The sequence below is a fragment of the Ascidiella aspersa genome, chromosome 7, assembly GCF_963924565.1.
Source record: "Ascidiella aspersa chromosome 7, kaAscAspe10.2, whole genome shotgun sequence".
Taxonomy (NCBI): Eukaryota; Metazoa; Chordata; class Ascidiacea; order Phlebobranchia; family Ascidiidae; genus Ascidiella; species Ascidiella aspersa.
Window position 1 is genome coordinate 7597352 of NC_139453.1, and position 7852 is coordinate 7605203.

The following is a 7852-nucleotide window of genomic DNA, read 5'->3' on the forward strand; positions in this document are numbered from 1 at the left end:
ACAATATAACGCGATTCAATAAAAGTGCAAATGAGATTTCTAAAGAGGAACAACCGGTTTTCCCGGTGCAAATCTAATTAGGACGTATCCAAGCTAAAATAAAGTGTCCAAGCTAAAAGCTTACTGCAAGATGCAGTTGCAAAGATAAACCAGGATCGTTAAACAGAAAAGAGGGAGATGCAAAGGAAAAGTCTGAACGCCCCTCGATGTTGTACTTTCCGGCCGAGATGTTGTTTCCGGGGGAGCAGTGCTTTCCGCTTGTGTCGCCACGTCCGGTTGTGTCGTCACCTCGGCGGCCTGGTTGCTTCCGGTGGCGGTGAATTCGACTTGGAGGGGAGCGCTTCCGGTGGACTGGAGTCCGACGTAGATCTGCTTCAGGTCGCTGCTCCTCTTTGCTCGGTGGATCACTCCTGCAAGTTGGATGCCACCGGTGGTGTTGTCAGAGTTCACCACGATTATTGTCACGCCCTGGAGAAGAATATAGCAACTTTCAATGAAGATTGTTTATAATTTACTGTGATAGATCAAGGCTTTTTGTTTAACCTGGACTTGGATTAAAACGCAACATGTCTGGGAAAACTCTTGTGTCTTAAGGCCCGTTTACACTACAGCTGCGCTGCGCTAAGCTAAGTTGGGCGTGAAATTGTTTTCACTACAGCTGCACTGGGCGAAAAAATCGCTCCAAATCGTAACGTTTATCTTTAGCTGCACGGGTTTGAGTTTAGCAAAGCTTAAAACGCTCATCACATTAGAATTTAAATCCAAATTACGCTTGGCTGAGCTCAGTGCAGCTGTAGTGTAAACGGACTTAGTGCGTTGTGTTTGACTTTCTATATGCGAGACCATTATGACTGTCAAGCCGTTCTTTATTATGCAGTCATGTAAGTAAGATTTTCTGTTTCCAATTGCTATGTGATGAACGAGTATTCTTGAGTGGTCACTGCGTAATTAGGCTACTTTAACCTTTTTGCAAGTATTCTTAAGTGGTCAAAATAGCTTTTGTAAAACTGTAAAACAGATCAATGTAATTTTGATTTACAAATGTTCTCACTTACCACAGCAACGTAGACAGAAATTTGATTCAGGGCCGAACTCGGGTTAACATCCCAGCTAACAATTTGACGTCGCAGCGACGTAGATTTTTGGTTTAAGTTTGGTCGATAAGACGTTGCACCTAACGTTATTTCTACGTAAAAACGTCGACACTTTACGACCTAGATGCGACGTTATGCAACTACGTTATTTATACGTTGATCATAAACGTTATTTTTACGTAGAAGTGTCTATTCCAGACGACGTAGATTAGACGTTGTAAATTACGATGTTCAGCGACGTTATTTATACGTTTATCATGAACGTTATTTTCACGTAAAAGCGTCGACACTAAACGATGTAGATGCGACGTTGTGCAACTACGTTATTTCTACGTTTATCATGAACGTTATTTTCACGTAAAAGCGTCGACACTTTACGACGTAGATGCGACGTTGTGCAACTACGTTATTTAAACGTAGAAGTGTCTACTCCAGACGACGTAGATTAGACGTTGCAAATTACGATGTTCAGCGACGTTATTTATACGTTTATCATAGATGTTATTTTTACGTAAGAATGTGTGATCCGGACAAAGTTCATGCGACGTTGGAAACTACGTTGTATAACTAGGTTATTGAAAGCAACTCACAATGTTATGTTTGCGTAATAGTTTGGACTCCATGCCCTACAAATTACGCTTGCAATGACGTTACAAATTACGTTCGCAACTACACTATTATACTTGTGACATATCTGACTGTAATTATTTACACTTGCAAATTCTTACTAAATCTTCTAAACAATTACCATCCAGGAAAATATAGAAATAATATAGTATTGAAGTTAAACAAACACGGCAGTATAAAAATGTTGACAGTAAAGAACTGTAAAAAAAGAAAACTGAGATGCACATTAAAATAGGAAAGTAACGTTAACAACAACAACGTATTGAAAAAATAAGAACAATACAAATCCAGCGGTGTAAAACGAAAATCCAGCAGTTTAATCCGAATCTGAATGCGTGTGTGATACATCGAGTGAGCTGTTGGCACTTTCACCCTGCAATTATAATCGAAATAGTTAGAACTTTTGGTGAAATACGTCAGTAGTAAAGCGGTTATTTTTTAACCTAAAAAATGTTAAATAAATATTTTTTTTTGACAAAATTTTTACCTTTTAGAAATACATTAATTTAAACAACATATTGTTGTAAGAAGTACTGCATTTAAAAAAGACCAAAACATAGGTTATTTTAGAAAATTGTTGACTACAGTTAAGTAAAAACTTAAAATACAAGGCAAATATTTGCCAAATACAACAAAGAGCTCCCATATAATCTAAATAGGAAATTTGGAATAATTGCTAACCACCGCAGAAATTAAACACAGCAAATACTGTTTAATACATTTGATCAAATCAGAGATACACAACAAACTGAAGCAAAAACAAAGTTTGAGATGAACCTTATGCGATGTAAACTGGCCTGCATGGTAAATTATACCGGCTGACCGTATCACAAACATAAAATTACATATAATGCAGATAAAATGCTGTTGGATGCAAATCAAACATAAATTTTAATAAAACTTTAACTAAACAACAATTTTGAAATAATTAAAAAAAATTTTGACCTAACATGTAAATAATGACATTTTTTGAAAGGTCAAAAAATATTCGCCTTAGTGATTAGGTGAGGTGGATATGATTCCCAATGGTACTGATTCTCACATACATTAGTTAGAATGCATAATATGTCCAGTTGTCCACATCGCCATTTACACATTAAAATCAGCAGTACAAAATGTTGTAAACAGTATTTTTTTCTAGTATTATGTTTGGTACATTAATTTACCTTTGGTCATATAATTACCTAATAAACTTTAAAGACATGGTTGTTTCTCAAGGCAAAAATGCATACATGCATTGTTGTACAAGAATTTTATGTTAGTGAATATATTTAACAAGATGGTAACAAATATTTGTAATTATTTGTTTTGTATAACTTGTTTTATTTTATACTGTGGCTCAAATTTGAAAAAAATTTAGGTAATAGGGAAGTGACTGCTAGGGCTATATGGTCGAACAGGAGAATAGGTAGTAGGTACCTTATAAAAATGGCTCATGTGTTTGTCAAGCTAAGAAAAACCCCATTTATCCAACTTTCATCTGTTTAAGCTGCATTAACTGGGAAATGTGATTAATGACTACAAACATAACTTAACTTCATTTACCTTATGAACCAAATCGCAATGAGCAAAGCCAAAAAAACTAATTGCAATGATGTTCGTGCTTCTACATGGTAAAATAAATGCCCAACTGGTTGCCTTAAACAAAGATTGAAAACAACCTGATAGTTATTTCATGTTTTTTATTTTTTTATTATGTCAGCAGAGTGTTTTGTGATTAATTGTTCTCACTATTGGTAATATTATAATCTAGACCAGTGATTCTCAACCGCGGCTCTCAACTGAACATTTTGCGGCTCTCTAACCGAGTGAAAAATTAGTTAGAAGTAGCAGAATTGCAACAAAGTAAGTAAGAGAAATCAAGAATTAGTGAATTGTATCAGCAAGGATCCCGAGTACGAAGTCCTAATGTTACCGGGTATACTTCCATCCGGCTCTTTAAAATAATTTTGTGGTTTGTTACATCACAATATATTTAGTCCTGATCGACAAGCTATGGCAAACACTGTTACTTAGTTAGCCTAGGTTAGCGTAATGTATATTTGTTGTTTTCTAGTTGCTTTCTTAATGTTTTTTAATTATATGACTACTGTTGTTTTTTATGCGGCTCCTTGCAAACCTTAGGTTTGAAATGCGGCTCTTGCTCTAAAAAAGGTTGAGAATCACTGACCTAGACGTTTGGAATCCTAACACAATTCAACCATAGTTTCAAAATTTAGATGTGCCATTTACTAATCTAACCAAGCACAGAAATTTTATATCACTGTTAACGTATTTTCTTGTGCAACCTGAATTTGTTTGGTAAAATTTAGGATCAAGAATTTTTATCTCATTTTTTTGCCAATAATAATATTTAATAATGAATATTAGTATTTTTTATATTTTTTAAACATTGTTTTTATATTAAAAAAATATAGACCTTTTTTTTTAGTACTATGGTACAATTTTTTCCCAATAATTCTATCATGTTTATTTTGCCTTTACTTATTGTGTGATAGCGTTTTGTGCTGTGTAGCTTCTGGTCCACAGAATGCAGACTGGTCAGAAATATATAAAATTAAAATTTTGGTGACATTGTATAACTATCACTGGTAGGTTTTGAAAAAAATTGCTGCCCAATAAAAAAATTTAAACGCAGCCAGGATACATTTTAAAGTCTTTATTGTTAGCATCTAGGGCAATTGCAAGCATAAAACAAAACATTAAGAGTCAAATAAATATAATAATTAACAAAAATCATACACATTTATATGGGATGCTATTTAATTAAAATATTAATCACTAATTTACCTGTAAATTTTGATGAGCAGTCAAGTTCATGAGGAACATCTTTAACATGTATACCCTTCTTCAAATCCCATCTTGAACCTTTAATTTGCCTTTAGTTGAGATCTTCAGTAATGAATTTTCTAGTGTGCAATTGGGGTTTTATGCACACCAAGGTATTTACGCTGGAATGACACAGATCAAGATTTGCATTAAAATTGTCTAAAAACTTTGAGTCGCCGTAGAATGCAATTGGGCGCTGGTCTAGAATCCTACCACAATGATTACATCAACGCACAATATTTGGGTTAGGGTGCGAGTTAGCGTTTGGGTGAGTCAAGTAATATTATATTTATTATTTAATATATTTGACCCACCCTAACCCAAAATGCTAACCCGCACCCTAACCCAAATATTGTGCACTGTGGTAGGATTCTAGACCAGCGCCTGCAATTGCCCACAGAGGTAATATAGCTTGTTTTCTATGTTAAATGAAAATTAGTGGAGGCTTTAAAGTCATTTATTCAGTAAATTATTTTTTCCTACTTAAAATAAAAATTATAAATAAAACTACAAATACAGCTTAGACTATTTAACCTGAAAATATATTTGATAACAAAGCCTAATCTTTTTATGTAACCCTAATCTTCATGATTTAAGGTAAACAACCTAAATATCTAACGAGCACTCTAGCGCTGAGCTGCCAAAACTTATTTTGAATTCCAATGTCCTGATAATAAATGTTCAAACTGGACTGTGATGTCATCTGCATATTGGCCAATCACGAGTTTACGCGCCGTTCGAAAACCGCGAAAAAAAAGCAGCAGGGAGCGACATTCTTGTCTATCCAGGAAACTACGTCTATAGCGGTCGCTGCGTCTATAGCGGTCGCTGCGCTAAGTACTTTTTTATGCGATTTGTTTCATGTAAAGACAATGTTACCCTTACCAAAATGCTATCTTAAATTAAGTCACATTTCTATTTTATGTAAGCATAAGTATACTTCTTACATTTTCTAAAAAAGTTAATCAGAACACATCACAGAAAACAACAAATGTTTTGTACATAGCCTACATAATCCCGACGCATTCCTTAAAAGAGAGCATTTCTATTTAACGAAAATTAAAACTTGGAAAGTTAGTTTTGACGTCGGTAAACAACGTTTTTTATACGTCACGTATGACATTTTGATTCGATTGTACTTCAGCTTTATGTATAAAATAGTCTAAACCAAGTTGACCTCGATGTCAGGTATATACCTTGTTGTATACGTCACGTTTAACGTTTTAATCCGGTTGCATTTTGGTTTGCCGTAACCTTCGAAATGACTAAGTTCATTTAACATGTTGCAAATTTGGTCGCTTTTTAGTTTTTCGTAATGTCAAGAAATAAAGTTATTGGAACTTTTGAAAATAACATTTAAAATGGTTTTAAATAAGTTATCTTCAACGATCATTGCTTTTTGCGTATACGCCACGTATGATGTTTTGAATTGGTTACATTGAAGATTGTAATAACGTTAAAAAATAACGTTATATTAACGTTAAAAATGACGTATAAAATAGTCTAATTCTAAACACAAGTAAGCTTCGATGTCAGTATTTGCCGTAGTTTTTACGTCACGCGAAGTTCTAATTAGATTGCATTGTTGTTAGTTACAAACCAAAAAATAACGTTGTTAAAAAGCTTAAAATCACGTCCAAAATGCTGTCAAAGAAGTTAGCTTTGACTTTAGAATTCAACGTCATTTATACTTCACGCGTGACGTTGTCAGTTAGTTGGATCTTAGTTTGTCGCAACGTCAAGAAATAACGCTATTAAAACGTTTAAAATTACATCCAAAACGGTCTTAAATAAGTTAGCTTTGATGTCAGAAATCACCGTTGATTGTACGTCACGTATGACTTCCTAAATGGGGTCCATTGTGGTTTCTCACGACAACGTATGAAATGAAATCAAGTTTACTTTGACGTGAGTAAATAACGTTGCATGTACGTCACCTATGACGTTCTAAATTGGTTACATTAAGGTTTGTAATAAGGTTGAGAAATGACGTTATTAAAACGTTAGAAATGATGTATAAAATAGTCATAAAAAAGTTATCCTTGTAACAAAAGGTAACGTTGTTGTTACGTCACGTTTTACGTTTTAATTATATAACAATGTAGTTAGTCAAAACGGTAAACGTTATTATAATGCCTAAAATGGCGTCCAAAATAGTCTCCAAGAAATTAGCTTTGATGTCAGAATTTAATGTTGATTGTACGTCACGTATCACGTTGTAAATTAGTTACATCAATGGTGGTCGCAAAGTTTAGAAATAATGTTAGCAAAACGTTCGCTCTGACGTACAAAATAGCCTAAAACAAGTTATTAGCCTCGAAGTAAGTAATTAACCTTGTTCGTACGTCACCTTTGACTTTATAATCAGGTTACATTGTGGTGCGCCACAATTTTTTTAAAGAATACCATTGAAAAAACATTTAAACGACGTCAAAACTGGCTGAAAAGACGTTAGTTTTGACGTCAGTAAACAACGTTTTTTGTACGAGATTTATGACGTTTTAAAATAAGTTGCATTTGGTTTGTTTCAACGTTACGAAAGAACGTTAATCAAACGTTTGAAGTTACGTTAAAATTTGTCTATAACAAGTTAATTGTAACGTCAGAAATTAACGTACATTCTACGTCACGAATGAGGTTCTAAGCTGGTTGCGTTATAGTTTTACGGAACGTTAAATATACAGCGTTAATTAAACGTGTAAAAGACGTCTAAACCCGTCTAAAAATGTTAGATTTTACGTCAGTAATAAACGTTATTTGCATGTCACCTGTGACGTTGTAAATTTGTTTCATTGTGGTTCGTCGCAACGTTAAAAAATAACGTTCAACAAACGTTCGAAGTGACGTCCAAAATGATGTAAAACATGTTAAGATCGACGTCTGTAATCAACGTTGTTTGTACGTTAGAAATGACGTTGAAATTTGGTCGCATTGCGGTTTTTCCTAACGTTAATTTTGACGTTAGTGCTATGTTTTACATTACGTTTTGATAACACGGCCTCGACGTATTTTCTTAACGTTCGTTTGGACACATTCCCACAACGTTTACTTAGTTTAAAAAAAAAACCCGAACGTCGAAAATACGTTGTGTGTTAGCTGGGATACTCGGATGAGATGTAAACAACTCCTTCGCCGTCCGAACTCGTTATGTTGTACACGAGTTTGATGGATCCAGTCTCGGGTAAACTCACAGTCGAGTAGTGAGTATCGCCGGGTTCGACTACAACTTCAACCGTTTGGTTATCCTGTAATGAAATTCTTAATTTAAAAAAAGAGGCTGTTATTAAAAAAAACAACGTATA

General features: G+C 34.4%; 1 long non-coding RNA gene across 1 annotated transcript; it reads right to left on the bottom strand.

The window, feature by feature from the left end:
• Window positions 1–1856: 1856 nt before the first annotated feature.
• Window positions 1857–4618, bottom strand: LOC146137504 (uncharacterized). The gene is made up of 2 exons (XR_014501438.1): window positions 4512–4618; window positions 1857–2094 (listed from the first exon to the last, which is right to left on the bottom strand). It is a non-coding gene; the product is annotated as an uncharacterized LOC146137504 (long non-coding RNA).
• Window positions 4619–7852: the final 3234 nt, after the last annotated feature.